This window comes from Natator depressus, chromosome 3 (assembly GCF_965152275.1).
Source record: "Natator depressus isolate rNatDep1 chromosome 3, rNatDep2.hap1, whole genome shotgun sequence".
NCBI classification, from domain to species: domain Eukaryota; kingdom Metazoa; phylum Chordata; order Testudines; family Cheloniidae; genus Natator; species Natator depressus.
Window position 1 is genome coordinate 18,113,670 of NC_134236.1, and position 20,411 is coordinate 18,134,080.

A 20,411-nucleotide genomic window follows, 5' to 3' on the forward strand; every position below is an offset into this window, starting at 1 on the left:
TCACACCAGCCCCCACAGTAGACTTGCCCACTCCAAATTGATTTCCGACTGACTGGTAGCAGTCAGGCACTGAAAGCTTCCACAGGGCTATCGCCACTCGCTTCTGAACTGTGAGGGCATCTCTCATCTTGGTATTCCTGCGCTTCAGGGTGGGGGAAAGCAACTTTCCAGGAAAGTGGCCTTATGCATGCAAAAGTTTCGCAGCCACTGTGAATCATCCCATACCTGCAACACTATGCGGTCCCACCAGTCTGTGCTTGTTTGCCTGGCCCAGAATCTGCGTTCCACTGTATCAACCAACCCCACTGCTGCCATGATGTCCCAATTTCCACAACCTGTGCTTTCAGGAACGTCTGTGTCCGTGTCCTCATCGAAATCCAACTTGTGCTGGCGTCTCTTAGTCCAGTTCTGCATATACTCCATGATAATGCACAAGGTGTTTACAATGCTCACAACAGCAGCAGTGACGGTGAGCTGACCGGGCTCCATGCTTGCTATGGTATGGCATCTGCAAGAGAGCAGAGTTGCAGCGGAAGCGGTGGATGATGATGGTTAGCAGACCTACTGCACCGTCTGCTGACAGCAGCACCCAGGACACAACAGCCACGTTGACCGTGAGCTGAGCTGAGTGGGCTCCATGGTTGCCGTGGTATGGCGTCTGCACGGAAAAAAGGCACAACGTGATTGTCTGCCGTTGCTTTCATGGAGGGAGGGGCAACTGATGACATGTACCCAAAACCACCCGCGACAATGTTTTTGCCCCATCAGGCATTGGGAGCTCAACCCAGAATTCCAATGGATGGCAGAGACTGCAGGAACTGTGGGAAAGCTACCCACAGTGCACCGCTCTGTAAGTCGATGCTAGCCACGGTAGTGAGGACGCACTCCACTGACTTAATGCGCTTAGTGTGGACATACGCAATCGACTGTATAAAATCGATTTCTAAAAATCGACTTCTATAAAATCCACCTAATTTCGTAGTGTAGGCATACCCTGCGTGGCCTATTCAGTCTCCGGCCTCTCCATTGAAATTGCCAACAAGCATGCTAAAGGCTGGAAAACAACACACCGCTAGTAAGGAACATCTGTCATCGGTGCACAGTAAGAAACAAAATGTTCATGCCAGAATTTGTCACTGTCTAGAGAACAGGACTTTATTTCCACTGACAAAATAGCACTGGAGGGCATTAGAACAGCAGCTTGTCATCTAATTGGCTATGGAAACTGATTAAAGATCAAACTTTTCATAAAAACTAATTAACCAAATTTAGTGCTGGTCAAAGGGGCTGAAAATGGAAAATTATGTCCTCTCTTTATCCAGAGAACAGGCATGACACAGGGAACAGCAATGCAAGCTTCTCCACTCTGTCTAGGGTTGCCAACCCTCCAGAGATAGGCACCGACTCCATGGGGGGAGGGATAGCTCAGTGGTTTGAGCATTGTCCTGCTAAACCCAGGGTTATGAGCTCAGTCCTTGAGGGGGGCCATTTAGGGATCTGGGGCAAATTAGGGTTGGTACTTGGTCCTGCTGTGAAGGCAGGGGACTGGACTCAACTCGATGACCTTTCAAGGTCCCTTCCAGCTCTATGAGATAGGGGCTGGAGCACTCATGGGGAAAACATGGTGGGTGCTGAGCACCCACTGGCAGCCCCCCATCGGCTTCCCACCCCCCGCAGCGATTTCGGCAGACCCCGCAGATCAGCACCTCTGGCCCACCACAATCAGCTGTTTCACGGCGTACAAGGAGGCTGGGAAGGGGGAGGAGCAAGGACTCAGCACGCTTGGGGGAGGGGGCAGAACTGGGCGGGCAGGATGGGAGGGGGTGGGGCCTGGGGCAGAACACTCCCTGGCAGTTTGAATAGTCGGTGTCTGTGACTCCAGGATTGTCCTAGAGACACCAGGAATGAAAGGTGAATCTTTAACTAAAGATTATGTCGTGTGATGCAACCTCCAGGAATAAGTCTGCCTCCACAATGTTCTTCAGACCTGATCTTCAGGAACCCCATTCAGGACTGTGCCTTGAGATGATCTTCATCTCCTCATAGAAATCTGTACAAGCATAAGATAGGTTTAATGAGTGCAGGATTCATTCCACACCGTGCCAGAGGACTCAGCCTTATCTATCATCAGGCTTTATCTTGACACCCATCACTATGGTACCAGAGCACCTTCCATGTTAATAGACCATCATCATGAACTCCCTAATAGGTTTCATAACATCTTCAGATCTGCTCCCTTCCCGGATTGGGGAAGGATTGTTGTTGTTTTTGCTCATTACATTCTTCATTCCAAAAAGTTTATAAGGCTGAAAACATGCTACACAAAAAAGTTCATGGCTAAAACAGCAAGTCCAGCTTTCGCCAGCTTCACGAGACTCTGCGCATTAGCTCACTGAAGAAAGTAACTCATGTCTAAAAGGGAGTCATAGTCCTCATTTGTTATTGTGGGTGGTGCTATAGTTCACAGTGAGGAAAGTCTCTGCACAAATCATCAGGATCAAAGGGGACGTTCAAAATGTCACCTAGCATTGCTAGTTCATCACTGGATGGCGTAGAAGTATCCTCGAGACTTTTCTAGCTCACTACTGCTAATGATTTTCAAAACACAAATGTGCCAAGTGCCTGACTCACGTCAGACTGAAACCATTTACTGACGACAGGGCTCGTCTGTAATATAGTAAAGCTTCAGAGAATATTTTCCTAATTGCCTGCATGAAACTGATCAAAAGTTCCTTCAGATCTTATTGAATCCAAACTGTGGGCTTTCTGTTCACAAGCTGAGCTCTGAAAGCGGATGTCAAGCTATGTAAATTGGGTTGCAATAATCACGTCTATGTCTTAATTATCTGGTGCTTGCTGTAGGTAATAAAGTCTCAGAGCAATTCCAGAACTTTGGGATCAATTTTAATTTAAACCAAGGCTGCCAATGTCTTCTTTAGTGTGGTTTGACTAGGACTAGTGTTAAGCTATATAGGATTTTGATAGTGGTGACAAATGACTTTAGACCACAAAGCTTTTTGAAATCTACAACACCTAGAAGGCTGGTAATACTGGCTCTAGTACATGTTTCTTTTCATTTTCAGAAGAATATCGAAATTGCTTCAAGTGTAAAGCAGTTGCCTGAAATCTCAGGATTGGTGAGTTAAAATCCTGGGATTTCAAGAGGGAAAGTTACCCCAGGATCCTGGCTTAACACACTTGCTGGGGAATGACATGAATGAGTCACACCTATCGAACACACTGCCAGTTAGCACTGTGTTCAGTTTATCTTGTTGGTCATAGAAACTCCAAGCTCATTTTTTTTCTCTCAGCTGCACATCTCCCAGCAGAGAACACATGCCATCCACTGCTACAAAAACGGCCATAGTAGCAACACCAAACACCACTTAGTAGCACTGGAGAGCAAATTCACAGCATGACAGAAATACTAGTGCATATGTAGCATTGCCTGAAAACTCACTGCAAACATTCAATGCAAGCTTCTCCTCATCATCGTAACTGTAGTGCTGGGAGAGCAAGACAGCGGTGCACAGACAATCTAGGAAGTTTTTGGAAACTATAGGGGACAATTTCCTGGTGCAAATGCTGGAGGAACCAACTAGGGGCAGAGCTCTTCTTGACCTGCTGCTCACAAACAGGGAAGAATTAGTAGGGGAAGCAAAAGTGGAGGGGAACCTGGGAGGCAGCGACCATGAGACGGTCAAGTTCAGGATCCTGTCACAAGGAAGAAAAGAGAGCAGCAGAATATGGACCCTGGACTTCAGAAAAGCAGACTTTGACTCCCTCAGAGAACTGATGGGCAGGATCCCCTGGGAGAACAACATGAGTGGGAAAGGAGTCCAGGAGAGCTGGCTGTACTTTAAAGAATCCTTACTGAGGTTACAGGAACAAACCAGAATAGTAAATATGGCAGGCGACCAGCTTGGCTTAACAGTGAAATCCTTGCTGATCTTAAACACAAAAAAGAAGCTTACAAGAAGTGGAAGATTGGACAAATGACTAGGGAGGAGTACAGAAATATTGCTCAGGCATGCAGGATTGAAATCAGGAAGGCCAAATCACACTTGGAGTTGCAGCTAGCAAGAGATCTAAAGAGTAACAAGAAGGGTTTCTTCAGGTATGTTAGCAACAAGAAGATGTTCAAGGAAAGTGTGGGCCCCTTACTGAATGAGGGAGGCAACCTAGTGACAGTGGATGTGGAAAAAGCTAATGTACTCAATGCTTTTTTTGCCTCTGTCTTCACGAACAAGGTCAGCTCCCAGACTACTGCACTGGGCAGCACAGCATCGGGAGGAAGTGACCAGCCCTACGTGAAGAAAAATGTGGTTTGGGACTATTTAGAAAAGCTGGACTAGCACAAGTCCATGGGGCCGGATGAACTGCACCCGAGGGTGCTGAAGGAGTTGGTGGATGTGATTGCAGAACCATTGGCCATTATCTTTGAAAACTCATGGCAATCAGGGGAAGTCCCAGATAACTGGAAAAAGGCTAATATAGTGCCCATCTTTAAAAATGGGAAGGAGGAGGATCCAGGGAACTACAGGCCGGTCAGCCTCACCTCAGTCCCTGGAAAAATCATGGAGCAGGTCCTCAAGGAATTAATTCTGAAGCACTTAGAGGAGACGAAAGTGATCAGGAACAGTCAGCATTGATTCACCAAGGGCAAGTCATGCCTGACTAACCTAATTGCCTTCTATGATGAGCTAACTGGCTCTGTGGATGAGGGGAAAGCAGTGGAAGTGTTATTCCTTGACTTTAGCAAAGCTTTTGACATGGTCTCCCACAGTATTCTTGCCAGCAAGTTAAAGAAGTATGAGCTGGATGAATGGACTATAAGGTGGAGAGAAAGCTGGCGAGATCATCGGGCTCAACGGGTAGCGATCAATAGTTCCATGTCTAGTTGGCAGCCAGTATCAAGCGGGGTGCCCCAAGGGTCAGTCCTGGGGCTGGTTTTGTTCAATATCTTCATTAATGACCTGGAAGATGGCGTGGATTGCACCCTCAGCAAGTTTGCAGATGACACTAAACTGGGAGGAGTAGTAGATATGCTGGAGGGTAGGGATAGGATACAGAGGGACCTAGGCAAATTAGAGGATTGGGCCAAAAGAAATCTGATGAGGTTCAACAAGGACAAGTGCAGAGTTCTGCACTTAGGATGGAAGAATCACATGCACTGCTACAGACTAGAGACTGAGTGGCTAGGCAGAAGTTCTGTGCAAGTGAGCAGCTCTCCAAAATGCACTTAATCATGTCTGCTCTAGGGATTTCAATTAGTGGAGTATTTTTTGTTTTGTTAATTTTTTTTCAAAGTCCTCTGAAGGGGTTACAGTGGATGAGAAGCTGGATATTAGTCAACAGTGTGCCCTTGTTGCCAAGAAGGCTAACGGCATTTTGGGCTGTATAAGTAGGAGCATTGCCAGGAGACGTGATAGTTCCCCTCTATTCGACATTGGTGAGGCCTCATCTGGAGTACTGTGTCCAGTTTTGGGTCCCACACCACAAGAAGGATGTGGAAAAATTGGAAAGAGTCCAGCGGAGGGCAACAAAAATGATTAGGGGGCTGGAGTACATGATTTATGAGGATAGGCTGAGGGGACTGGGATTATTTAGTCTGCAGAAGAGAAGAATGAGGGGGGATTTGATAGCTGCTTTCAACTACCTGAAAGAGGGTTCCAAAGAGGATGGATCTAGACTGTTTACAGTGGCAGCAGATGACAGAACAAGGAGTAATGTTCTCAAGTTGCAGTGGGGGAGGTTTAGGTTAGATATTAGGAAAAACTTTTTAACTAGCAGGGTGGTGAAGCAATGGACTGGGTTACCTAGGGAGGTGATGGAATCTCCTTCCTTAGAGGTTTTTAAGGTCAGGCTTGACAAAGCCCTGGCTGGGATGATTTAGGTATGGATTGGTCCTGCTTTGAGCAGGGGGTTGGACTAGATGACCTCCTGAAGTCCCTTCCAACCCTGATATTCTATGATTCTAACTCATGATTTTCACCATGGGTGAAATGCATCATTTAAGTCCCACTTTTATGGTTGTCTGTCATTTCCAGCAATGACATCATGGCATCTGGTGTGCTCCCCTGTGATCTGATCTGCAAGGAATAAGGTCGTGAACAGTGGGACTGGATAAACTTGTCACTGGGCCCTAGGCAAACATACTGTTCTGAGCCCCTCTACTGACTTGCTAAATTAGATGCTGCTGTGGTATAGATTTATAATACACCTGCCCGGCACAGCTGCACTAGTGATCTATCAACCCAAGTAGTCCAGCTCTTGCTGTATGGATGTTGCTTAGTTAACCCTCTCTTATCCAGGTCAGTGATGGGCTCTCGCTGCATGGACACTGCCCTATTAACCTCCTCTCCTGCCACCTCCTCCATGCAAGCACTCACGGCAGCACTCCATACTTGTAGCAGGTCTTGAGGCTGTCTCTGAGTGGAGTCCTGTGGGCAGAATGGAGAGGACAGGGGCTGCTGGAAGTGGGGCAAGGCGGGTAGACCCCCGGGGCACAGCCCTGCTGCTGGAGCCAGCCTCACAGCAGCAGTGAGGAAGAGGAGGCTTGGCCAGTGCATTAGGCCCAGTCACCACTCTGTAATGATAGGCACTGACTTTGGGCACCAGGTACAACCCTACTCACTCAAATTTGCCCTGGCCACCCCCATCCTAGTCAGAACCACAGACACCAGGGATTGGGGGGAGCCAAAGGGCCATTTCCCTTCACACACACACACACACACACTTTTTAAACAGGGGGAGCCAGGCCACCCACCTTTGAGAACCTGAACTCAGCTGAGGCATGACAAGGGGGCAAGGGCAGGGGTCCCAGACCCATCCCTGTGGCCCCTGACCAGAGCTGGGTGGCATAAGAGCAGAGCATCTTCCCTGCTGGCATAGCAGAAAGGCAGCCAGGCCAAATTTGAGTGAGTGGAGTTGTGACCAGGGCCACTGGGACTGTAAAGTGTGGGGACCAACTGGCATTGCCAACCCTGTGCCACTCAGATGGGAGCCCCCTATGAATCTGGGCCCTAGGAACATACCTAGTTTGCCTCTATGTTTATCTAGCCCCAGCAAACAGATGCCCCAGGATTTATGCTGGCTTGCTGCCAGGGCTGGATTTCACCTCATATGCTTTAGAATGTTATGCAAGATGTGAGGATTGTACAAAGGTTTCATGTGCTTTGGCTGAACGACATAATTGCTGATCGAGGGAGCTGCCCCTCCCATAATTAGAAGGTGCTTTGTCAGCAATAAACGCTTTAACATTAGTCATCTGTAAACCAGCCTCCACCAATGCATCCACCAAAGAAATGTTCATTTATTTTGGGTGACTCATCAGCCAGGGTGAGGGGGTGAGAGAACCTGGATTTGTGCAGGAAATGGCCCACCTTGATTATCATACACATTGTGAAGAGAGTGGTCACTTTGAATGGGCTATTACCAGCAGGAGAGTGAGTTTGTGTGTGGGGGGGCGGAGGGTGAGAAAACCTGGATTTGTGCTGGAAATGGCCCAACTTGATGATCACTTTCGATAAGCTATTACCAGCAGGAGAGTGGGGTGGGAGGAGGTATTGTTTCATGGTCTCTGTGTATATAATGTCTTCTGCAGTTTCCACTGTATGCATCCGATGAAGTGAGCTGTAGCTCACGAAAGCTTATGCTCAAATAAATTGGTTAGTCTCTAAGGTGCCACAAGTACTCCTTTTCTTTTTGCGAATACAGACTAACACGGCTGTTACTCTGAAACCTGTCATCAGCCAGGTTCTCCCTGAGAAGCAAACAATCTCTCCTTTATGGTGCAACGGCCATGGAAAAATCTCACTGCCAGAGGAAAGAGACTTAGAGTTACCTTTATTACTTGGCATCTATTAGCTCCTGCACCCCCACTACCCTCGCCCCGCACCTCCAGTCCGAACCCTATTGATTTTGGTGAAAGTCTGAACACTGGAAGAGTCTGATTTCCACTAAATCCACTGTGTGTGGATGGGGGGAGAGAGGCCCAGCTGGAGTTGGGGGGTGAGGGCTTAGCATGCTTGAGGGAGTGAGGAGCTCAGCTGTAGAGTGCCTATCTGCAGTGGGGTGAGAGGCCTAGCTGAGAGGGCTTGCTGGAGCTGGGGGGATGAGAAGTAGTCTGGCTGAGAAGGAGCTGGCTGGGGAGTGAAGGAGCCAGCTGGGGAGTGGGAGAAAGATAGATTGGAGGTGGGCGGTAGGCCAGAGTTGGGGAGTCGAGGGCCCAGCTGGGGTGACCTGTCTGGAGGGGCTTCCAAGTGCCTGATTTGCACTAAAATTGGGCCCACACAGTGCCTATCTGGTGCTGAGGGTGTAAAACAGTCAAAACTACACAGGGTCGTTTCAGGGGACAAGACAAGATGTCACCTTTATTATCGTAACACAATTTGATTTAAGACCAATAACTAATACCTATGTACACACACACACACACACACACACACACACGTTCTGCAGCTGCTAGATAGTTACCAGTCCTGAATGTAGCTTGAGTTCGTGGCTTGGGTTCGTAGTTTGTGGCGGCTAACTGGCCAGGCACAAGGAAGAACTGGGTCTCTGTTGGGCATGCACCGATGCCCTTCCATGTTGGCAACACAATGTCACCCTCCGAAATCTTCCATCTCATCCATCCTTTTCGTAGGCTTGAGTTTGAATCCAGAGTCGATAGGTCTTGCTGTGTCATGCTGCCTCTGGGTTCGGTGTGATTGATCACCCGTCAATTGCAGACATGACTTTCAGCCTGGGACCTGTCTTTGATGTTTCTTCAATTGTACTTTTGTTCTTTTCTTTTTAGGGTGGACTCTTCTTGCTTTGTCAGGGCTGTTGTCTGCAACTTCAGCTGTTGGTGTTTATACTTTATTTCCTCAGGACAGGCTGGGGCTGGAGGTTGATTCCATCATCCCTACATACTCATTCACACATCTAAACTACACTAATAAGATTACGGCAGGGCTTAGCAAAAATGAAGTGAGCATATTAAAATGGAGTTTGGGAGAAGTTAAAATGGAATTTCGGTTACAACATGGACAAGTATAATGAATGACAAACAGTGAGCAAAAGTTACAATGTTGAAGCAGTGCAAGTTTCAGTGATTTAAGCTGCAATTGGATTGAAAGTGAAACTCAATTAGCCAGTTATTGGGGTACCTAGTTTTATGAATGAATGTAGTTTCATTCATAAAACTTTACTTATGAAGTTATATTAATAAAGTGAACAATTAAAAACAATTTCATTGATCAGTTCTACACAGGCCCAGGAAGCTGCCTGGTGCTCTAACCCAAATCCCTAACCTTATATCCAATGACTCTGCTCCCCTGCCCCAGCCATCTGGGGGGCACTGCCTCAGCCTGAATCCCAAGGGACCAGATGGATTGGATGCAGAGAAATGCCGTGGAGTTGAGCGTAAGGCCTAGCTTCGCTCCGCCAGCTAGCAGTCTGTGGAGTGTATCAGCGTGAAGTTTGATAGCCCTAGAGGACAGGTATCTCCCTGCCCCCGACCCTTGTTGTTATTATTGGCCAAGAACTGCTGCTTCTCTCCTGGACTGGTCCCTCCAAACAAGGCAGAGACACACTGACCAGGAAGAGTGCAGAAATTTGCACAGCCTCTGCCCATGCTAGACCTATGCTGTGGCTAAGTAGAGGACTTGAATTCCCAGAGCCATCAGGGTCTGTGACTCCTCCTCCTGAGGGGACAGGCCTTTTATTGTTCCGGTTGGCTTCATCCACCATCACAGGATTTACACAAACCAGCACATGTCACCAGCACTACATTAATTTAATTTAAAAGAGAGAGCGGAACAGAGCACAGAGAGAATTATTCGGGGGACACTGCCATCATCCATGACTGCACTTGCTTCCGACACACCAGGCCAAGATTTTCAAAAGCAACGAGTGATTTTGAGTGCCTCCATCATGGCCTGGCCTGCCTGAGATTCCTTAATTGGGTCTTGTTTTTCAGAGGGCTGGTGAGATGTGAATCTCAAAAACAGAAACACTTAAAAATCACAAGTCACATTCGAAGTTGTAGACCTATGTGTTTCTTTTATTTCACACTAGGGCTGATTAGCCATAGATTCTCATCCCCAGTGTGCAGATCTTCTGTCTGGCAAATAAACACTCAGCACAGCATGACAGCAGCTGGGGTTTTCTGTGTATCTCTTAATGGCACTCCTCTAGGTTCCATGCAGCTTCCTCTCCTCTGTTTTCTTTACAGACAGTTTCCTGGAACTGCACTGGTAATCACACTCCCATGCAGTTGTCTCATTCAGTGACAGGTACATTACTCCCAGAAGCAATCATTAACTAAGTAGTCTTCAGAAATGCTAAAGTCCTTGTTTTGCTTTTACTTTCAAGATTATTACCTCAGTTCACGGCCTGGTTAACCCTCATGGGAGCTTCCTGAAAGGAAGTGTTTTCCTATCCAAATAATTTAATAAAAACCAGATGTCCAGGTCCACAGCCGGTATAAATCTGTAGCACAGAAGTCAGTGAAGCTGTGTCAGTGAACACTCTCTGAGGATCTGGGTCAGATACCGGATTGCTGCATGTACCATAGATACTTATGTTTCAGTTTACAAATCTGGCATCCTGTACCAATCCAGGGCCTCTGGAGTGGGTCTCAGATGCATCAGAAGAGGTGATCAGAAATTCTGATCAGGCCAAATTCCACATAGCCATGCACATAGGGTCTCAGCAGCATAAAAACACTTGAGCTGCTGGCATTATTTATCCCATGACATAAGTGAGCACAGCCCTTTAAAGACCAGTGTAGGAAGGCAAGGGCCCCCATGTCCTGAGGAATGTAAAGGCTGAGATGCACAAGACCAGATGTTATAGTGAGAGCAGAAAGCATAGATCAGCAATGGGAGGCTGTGAGAAATAAGTAGGATGAGAAGAGAGGAGGGAGGTTATCCAGGAAAGAGGCTGATTCAAACCTAGGCCATTGCTTGGGCTGGTTGTAAAAAAAAAAAAATCATTTATTCAAAACCCTAATTTTTCATCAAAATAGTTTTTCAATAAATGAAAATTTTTGCAAAAATTGTCTCTGTGGAAAATGTTGATTACTTTTCAAAAAACACATGCCCTGAAATGGTAAATAGCTCAATCTAGTCACGCAGCTGAAGTGCCTCAAGGGAGTTGTAGTTCAGTTGTCCCATGTCCCCATTCTCCTCTATGGGCTGGGCTACACAGCTGGACTACATCTCCCCTCTTCCAAAGGGCAGACCCTGGGGCATCATGGGAGATGTAGTCTGACCAAGGGTCCAGCCCTAAAGAGGGAAATGGGAGCATGAGGCAAACGACAACTCCTGCAAGGCACCAGAGTAGTATTTCCAAATCGAATTATTTCAGTTTTCAGATCAAATTTTTCATTTTTCAAATTTCCACTGAAAATCAAAATTTTCCTTGGGGGGGTGGGCGGGAAAAAACAACCAAACACTATTTTTGACCAGTTCTAGATATTCCTAGACTTGGGGGATACACTGCATGAAGGGGTCCCATTGTGCTAGGTGCTGTACATAAACATAGTGAGAAAGAGCCCCTTCCCTGAAGAGCTTACAAATCAACACACACACAAAGGTGGAGAAAGGCAGTATACTCCCCATTTTACGGATGGGCAACTGAGGCATGGAGCAGTTAAGGGCCAGATTTTCAGAAGAACTCAGGGGCAGATTTTCAAGTGCTCAGGACCCACATATGGGGCCAGATTTTCAAAGTATATGAGTTCCCATTTAGGGACCTAAATAAGAGCCATACCTGAAAACATGCTTAGCAGCCAGCAGCTCCCATCTGTCACACACAGTGTCTGGTGGGGAGCTCAGCTCTTGAGCATAAGATACTTGCCCAAAGTCTCATATTGGGAGTCTGTAGCAGAACCAGGAGAGGAGCTCGGGACTCTTGACCTCCAAGTCAGTACCGTAACCACAAGACCACTCTCCCATTCAACTACAGTCAACTAATGCTTCATAGGCTGGGTAAGGCCTTTATGCTTTACAAAGGGGGGGGGGGGCAGTGATGCTGAGATAGAGCACTAGACTGAGATTAAGGAGATCAGGGTTCTATTCCCAGCTCAGCCTCTGGCCAGCTGTATGACATTGGGTAAGTCACTTCACCTCTCTGTGTCTCAGTTCTCCCATCTGTAGAATGGGAATAACGACAGCAGTCTCCTTTGTAAAGCACTTTGAGCTCTAGCGATGATGAGAGCTAGGTATTATTATTATTGTTGTTAATAAAAAGGAACGAGAAGACTAGGTCATAGAAAGTTCCTACCTACACATGAAAATACCTTGAAAGGATGACAACCTCGCTCCTACTAAAGAGGTACAAGCACCATGGAATCCAATCTGTCAGATTAATATCCTGTCCAGGAACCTCCTGGTTTCCCCACTGAGGTGTGAGAGGTTCTGACGAAAGCCATGGTGTGTAGAAGCTGATTTGGAAAATAAAACGCATTGTAATTAGTTCCTTTCATATACAATTAAAATGAGGTTAATCAAATACATGTTGGAAACAGAGCAGATGACTGAAGTTGACATTTCAGCCACAATGCCTTCTCAGGGTCATATGGAAAACAGGAGAAACCAGGTGCCCATGCTCAAATTTTTAAAGATATTTAGGCATTGTTGCACTCAGCACAGAAAGGCCTAAAGTCTAGATCCTCAAAGGTATGTCACTGCCTAACTCCCATTAGGGACCAGTGACTAAGGCCTGGTCTACACGAGAAAATTAGGTCAGTTTAACTACGCTGGTCAGGGATGTGAAAAATCCACACCCTTGAGCAGCGTTGTTAACCCAACCTAAGTCCCCATGTAGACAGTGCTAGCTTGATGGAAGAATTCTTCCATTGACCTATCTACCACTTCTCAGGGAGGCGGATTACCTCCCGTTGGTGTAGGTAGTGTCTGCAATGAAAAGCTACAGCAGTGCAGCTGTGCCACTGTAGTGTTTTAAGTGTAGACAAGCCCTTAGAAAGCTAAGTCTCATTTTCAAAGTGACTTAGGCACTTGGGCCTAAAATCTGGCCCTAACATCCTAGCCAACCTCAACCAGGAGTGCAAAATGAAGTCACCACAAACTATTTCTTCATTGTGCATATAGTTTCCAAATGCTGCACTGAAAAATATTGACTTCTTCCTACCATCTACAAAAGACCGGGAATCCATACAGTCCCAGAGCTGGAGCGTTACAGCCACCCTCAGTGTGACCCATCGGATGGGGCACAGGGAGTTAAAGGAGAGGCGTTCTTTTCCTAGGGCTCCCACTGATGCTGGGGCAAGTTGCTGCATCTCAGTTTCCCCACCTGTTCAGATGGGAATGGTGAGACACATCCTCCTTTATATAGCACCATGAGGTCTATGACTGTAAGATGAATGTGTCAATCTCAACGAATTACTACCTCGAAATATTTGTACTACTCAGAAAACTCCCTCTCTCAGCACTGGCCACTCTTGTGATAACTGGTGTTTTCCTTCTTGCCCTAGCTTCTGAAGTCATGTGATCTCATGAGAATTGCAGCTTCCAGTTAAATAAAAATACTTTCTAGCCCTTGGGGGTTACAGAGAAAAGCTTGGAAACACGCCATACTCAGAAGGTCAAATACAGGGACCCAACTTTCTTTTTTTAAAATACTGCATGTTTTTTAACTGATCTTATGATTTAGGATGGGGATGAGCTCTTGATTTTGGGGTCAGCAATCCTGCAGTCTGACAAGTACATGGCTGTGATGTTAATCCCCTGAACCTACGCTGCAGAGCAGGTGAGATTTTTACGCTTCCTTGACCGCAGCTGATGTTCCCCTTTGAAATGTTGGCGAGGCAAAAGGTGAAACTAGTGGGAATGGTCTGAAGTTGCTGCGATACAAATGCAACAATCTGGCAAACCCTTGTTCATTTGATCTGTCTGCGTCCCTCCCGAGGAATGTCCAGGGACTGTGCGCATAGAAGTGGAAGTCAGAGATTCATCTCATATTTTCCACCACAGGGGCTGTACTATCATCATAAAAAATGGAATAGTATATTTTATGCTGAGTCATATAATGCCGGGGCAGGGAGCATCCAGGTTCACAGGGCTGGGGTGGAGATTGCTTTGCTATAGAACCATCTCCCACCGAGAAATTCTGCTCCCTGCCACCAGATATGAAAGGAGTTACCCACGCAGCTGTCTGGGGAGCAAATGACCAATATCTTAGCAGGGCAGGCACTGTGGGCATTAAAGTAATTGAGTTCAGTGTTCACTGCTAGACAGAGCATGATGTGTTTTCTGGGGAAAGGCCAGTAAAGGGCCCTGTGCCAAATCTTTAATTATAATGGTGCAGGAGGGAGAGAGAGCAACTGCCCATCCATTGCTCTGAGTAAAGCTTGCTGCGCAAATTAAGCAGGGCTGTCAGATGCTGGCTTGGCTCAGTGCACGGGTTGACTGCCTGTTAGTGGAATGATTGATGAAAGGACTAAACAAGCCTGCAGAGAATCCAGCTCCTACAGGGAGGCATCCGAGGAGAACCGCTCGGCTCCTCCAGAAACAGCTTAGCATTGGCACCTGACTCTGCAGATCTTTGCCTTCACTATTAAACAAACTGAGCTCCTGTGCAATTATAAATCCCCAGGAAATGGCCTGCATCAGCCAGTGCTATTGCTTAATTAGAGAAGCCGATTGCTATATGGGGGTATGATCCAATATGGTAATACCTGTGTGTCAAACCTCCCCCCAACTTTTGGGCAGTTCAGATCAGGACTGAACTTTGCATCTGGCTCTTGTCTCTATCCTGAGCTGACCCTAGATCCCAGACATGTACAGGACTAGACACTACATTCTGGATCCTAATGCTGCGGCTCAAGCTTCTCTTCAGAACACAGTTACATGGAGATCTGCCCCAAAGAAATCATTTTCATTTTGCAAACTTGCCTAAGCTACATCTGAAATTGTACTGAGGAAGAGAGAAGGAGAGGGTGGGGGTCATCCCTACCTTCCAAATTTGCCTAGTGTTGAAGTCATCTCCATGTGGTTGCAAGATTCCTGCATGCTCACACCTAGCTCCCCACCCTCAAAGTATTATATGTGTGTTTGCAGCTATACCCCAAAAGGGAGCAAATGCCACTTTGGAACAAACAAACAAACCATAAACGAAAACACTTTGATCCATTAGTAGCACCATGTTAAGTAGAGAGAGCCAATGATTATATTACTGTACAATGTTGCTCTAAACAAAAGCTCACTGTTGTAATGATTATTGTATTGCCGGTGACAGTTACATGGCCAGAATTTGTAAGCCTCTTAGAACTTCTTAAAGACCTCATTTTTAAAAAAATCACCTTTAGATTTGGGGAAAAGTGAACTAAAATAGAGGCAAATCAGCAAAACGTTTTGCTTCTTGCAAAACAGGTAATAAAAGTGGCCTTGCAAAAGTGCTGCCTGGATATATATTCGCAGAGTCCTAATGGGAATGAATGACACTGGGAGCTAAATGGTATTTATGAAGGAAAATCCTATTGAATTGTGGAGGTAAATGCGTGGTTACACAGGTGATGTCGGAGAGAGGGCTTGGGATTCTTTAACCATGTTCCAAGGGATGTTGTTCCAAGAAGGATAGCTAGGAAGAGATGGGATCCACCTAATGAAGAGAGGGAAGAGCATCTTTGCAGACAGGCTTGCTAACCTAGTGAGGAGGGCTTTAAACTAGGTTTGCTGGGGGATGGTGACCTAAGCCCGGAGGTAAGTGGGGAAGTGGGATACCAGGAGGAAACGCAAGGAGGAAGGTGCTACAGGTGAGCCTCCTGACTTGGGCAATCGGCTAGTTATCTGAGGTGCCTGGATATAAACACAAGAAGCCTGGGAAACAAGCAGGAAGAATTGGAAGTCCTGGCACAGTCAAGGAACTATGATGTGATTGGAATAACAGAGACTTGGGAATAACGGTGGGGTAACTCATGGGACTGGAGCACTATCATGGATGGGTATAAACTGTTCAGGAAAGACATGTGGGGGAGAAAAAGTGGAGGAGTTGCACCGTATGTAAGAGAGCAGTATGGTTGCTCAGAGCTCTCGTATGAAACTGGAGAAAAGCCCGTTAAGAGTCTTTCGGTTAAGTTTAGAGGCTAGAGAAACAAGGGCGATGTCATGGTGGGTGCCTGCTATTGACCACCAGACCAGGATGATGAGGTAGACGAGGCTTTCTTCGGACAACTAACAGAAGTTTCCAGATCACAGGACCTGGTTCTCATGGGGGACTTCAATCACCCTGACATCTGCTGGGAGAGCAATATAGCAGTGCACAGACAATCCAGGAAGTTTTTGGAGTGTGTTGGGGACAAGTTCCTGGTGCAAGTGCTGGAGGAACCAACTAGGGGCCGTGCTCCTCTGGACCTGCTGCTCACAAACAGGGAAGAATTGGTAGGGGAAGTAGAAGTGGGTGGCAACCTGGGCAGCAGTGATCATGAGACGGTCGAGTTCAGGATCCTGACAAAAGGAAGCAAGGAGAGCAGCGGAATACAGACCCTGGACTTCAGAAAAACAGACTTTGACTCCCTCAGGGAACGGATGGGCAGGATCCTCTGGGAGACTAATATGAGGGGGAAAGGAGTCGAGGAGAGCTGGCTGTATTTTAAAGAAGCCTTATTCAGGGTGCAGGAACAAACCATCCAAATGTGTAGAAAGAATAGCAAATATGGCAGGCAACCAGCTTGATTTAACAGAGAAATCTTAGGTGAGCTTAAACACAAAAAGGAAGCTTACAAGGAGCGGAAACTTGGACGGATGACAAGAAAGAAGTATAAAAATATTGCTCGAGCATGAAGGGGTGTAATCAGGAAGGACAAAGCACAATTGGAGTTGCAGCTAGCAAGGGATGTGAAGGGTAACAAGAAGCATTTCTACAGGTATGTTAGCAACAAGAAAAAGGTCAGGGAAAGTGAGAGACCCTTACTGAATGGGGGAGGCAACCTAGTGACAGATGATGTGGAAAAAGCTGAAGTACTCAATGCTTTATTTTGCCTTGGTTTTCACAGAAAAGTTCAGCTCCCAGACTGCTGAACAGGGCAGCACAGTACGGGGAGGAGTTGAGCAGCCCTCAGTGGTGAAAGAACAAGTTAAGGACTGTTTAGAAAAGCTGGACAAGCACAAGTCCATGTGGCCGAATCTAATGCATTTGAGGATGCTCAGAGAGTTGGCTGTTGTGATTGCAGAGCCATTGGCCATTATCTTTGAAAACTCGTGACAATCAGGGTTGGTTCCAGATGATGGGCACTGAATTAGCCTTTTTCCAATCTTTAAAAAAAGGAAGAAGGAGAATCCGGGGAACAACAGACTGGTCAGTCTCACCTCAGTCTCTGGAAAAAAGTCATGGAACAGGTCCTCAAGGAATCCATTTTGAAGCATTTGGAGGAGAGGAAGGTGATCAGGAATAGTCAACATGGATTCACCAAGGGCAAATCATGCCTGACTAACCTGATTGCCTTCTATGATGAGATAACTGGCTCTGTGGATATGGGGTAAGCGGTGGACGTGATATACCTTGACCTTAGCAAAGCTTTTGATACAGTCTCCCACAATATTCTTGCCAGCAAGTTAAAGAAGTATGGGCTGGATGAATGGACGATAAGGTGGATAGAAAGCTGGCTAGAATGTCAGGCTCAACCGTGTGGCAAATTGCCGGCACTACTATGATGGGTCTCACGCTTTCTCTTCTTGGGTGGGGGTTCAGGGCACCGTTTCTTGCCCCTGAACTGGGGTATTAACTGCCCCACTAGTGTCCTAGAGGAGGGGAGTGGAGAGGGAGGGACCCGGGCCCGCCCTCCACTCCGGGTCCCAGCCCAGGGGCCCTAGGGATAGCGGTAAACCACTAGAACTAGCGGTTCCTTCCCCTGGGCTACTTCCCTCTCCTGCCCTTCAGCTTGTGGGGCTTCCTGCCCTCCCTCTGCACAAACCAGTTGTCCCTTTACCTAGGGTCTTGGTCTTCTTAGCCCACCACAGCACTTCTCCAAATGCTCCTCTGCTTCCCTCCAAACTGCTCTCTGCTCCAGCACCAATCCACTCTGCTTCAACTCCTGCACTTGTCTGATTGAAGCAGGGGGGTTTTATCATGTGACTGGCTTCAGGTGCTTTAATTAATTTATAGCAAACTTTCTTCCCTCTACAGGGAATAAGGCTCCCTTCTAACAGTCTCCTGCTGCCCTCTGGCCATGCTGTATCACAACAGGTAGTGATCAACAGCTCAATGTCTAGTTGGCAGCCGGTATCAAGCGGAGTGCCCCACGGGTCTGTCCTGGGGCTGGTTTTGTTCAACATCTTCATAAATGATCTGGATGATGGAATGGATTGCAGATGACACTAAGCTGTGGGGAGAGGTAGATACACTAGAGGGTAGGGATAGGGTCCAGAGTGACCTAGATAAATTGGAGTATTGGGCCAAAAGAAATCTGATGAGGTTCAACAAGGACAGGTGCAGAGTTCTGCACTTAGGACGGAAGAATCCCATGCACTGCTACAGGCTGGGGACCGACTTGCTAAATGGCAGAAAAGGACCTGGGGATTACAGTGGACGAGAAGCTGGATATGAGTCAACAGTATGCCCTTGTTGCCAAGAAGGGTAACAGCATATTGGGCTGCATTAGTAGGAGCATTACTAGCAGATCAAAGGAAGTGATTATTCCCCTCTACTTGACACCGGTGAGGTCATATCTGGAGTATTGCATCCAGTTTTGGGCCCCCCCTACAGAAAGGAAGGATGTGTACAAATTGGAGAGAGTCCAGCAGAGGGCAACAAAATGATTAGGGGGCTGGGGTTCGTGTCTTATGAGGAGAGGCTGAGGGAACTGGGGTTATTTACTCTGCAGAAGAGAAGAGTGAGGGGAGATTTTATAGCAGCCTTCAACCTGAAAGGGGGGGGTCCAAAGTAGATGGAGCTAGGTTCTTCTCAATGGTGGCAGATCACAGAACAAGGAGTAATGGTCTCAAGTTGCAGTGGTGGAGGTTTAGGTTGGATATTAGGAAACACTATTTCACTAGGAGGGTGGTGAAGCACTGGAATGGGTTACCTAGGGAGGTGGTGGAATCTCCGTCCTTAGAGATTTTTAAGGCCTGGTTTGACAAAGCCCTGGCTGGGATGATTTAGTTGGGGATTGGTCCTGCTTTGAGCAGGGGGTTGGACTAGATGACCTCCTGAGGTCTCTTCCAATCCTAATCTTCTATGATTCAATGGGAGTTGTGGGTGGAAACCAGGCCTTTCTAAAGGAAACTGACACAACCAAGATCAACTGCCCCTTCTGAAAATGAGTCTCAACCACTCTGTGCCTCTGTTTCCCCACCTGCAAGCTAGGGATAACAAAACTTGCCTCCTTGCAGGGGTATCAGGATTTGCAAAATGGCTCAGCATTGGCTTAACTCTTCTCCCATTGATACCCATGGAAGTTCTCACATGAGAAATCCAAAGTATTCTTATTGCTCTTACCTTTCTACATTGGCTGGGATCAATCGAAGCACCCAGGCACCTCTTTCTTATCCTCAGTCGTATCACTGCCTGGGAACAAATTAATCATAGCCGTGAGTTGCCTGTGCTTGGTGATCCACAGATGGTTCAGAGTTCAGGGCAGTTCAGATACCTACTTGGAAGTTTATTATTAGTAAAAACTGGGCTGGACACCTCCGGAGCACACACCCTTCAGTGGGATTTCCAGCACTCCTTGTTTCTGGCTCAGCCTTTCTGCTGCTGCTTCAGTCCCTACAAGAACCCAACAAGTGCAAGACCATGGCAAATAATGGGGATAGAGCAAGACTGGGGTTGATCAGGGTCTCTGCTCCAGGCACTGCCCTCCTAGCCTCAACATGTTAGATGCACCTATTCCTCTTCTCTGTGGCAAACCATTTCTAGTTCGCTCATATTGAACCTCCCAAGGTCTGAGGGCTTTACAGACTCACAGAGCCGTGGATTTTAAGGCCAGAAGGGAACATTCAAACAGTGGTTCTGAGGGTTTTATTGACTTCAGTGGGAGTTGGAGGGACTCACATTTAAATCAATCAGTAGGCGCATCAATATATTTGAGGATCTGGACCCCGGTGCTTTATAATACAATCCCAAATGAGAGAATTGATTTGGTTCTTTGCTTGATCATCAGATACAGCAGATGAACTAATTAATTGTTTTTTTTGTTTTTTTTTAAATAATTCTCTCTGCACAACTGTTCTCTTCAGACTTGAAAAGAAAAATAGAAGTTTTCAAGGTTGGCCTATTTTAAAAGGAAATAATGTTGACATGATCTCTCATATCTACAGCTTTGTTTATCCCATCTTTATCTCAGTCTTGTTTGGCACTTGTCATTTTGCACCCATCTTTAGCTACCTGAACCTACCTGCTTATCAGGTTGTTAGATATTTCAACAACTAAGGCCTGGACCCTGCAAACAGCTGCACCTGGGAGGT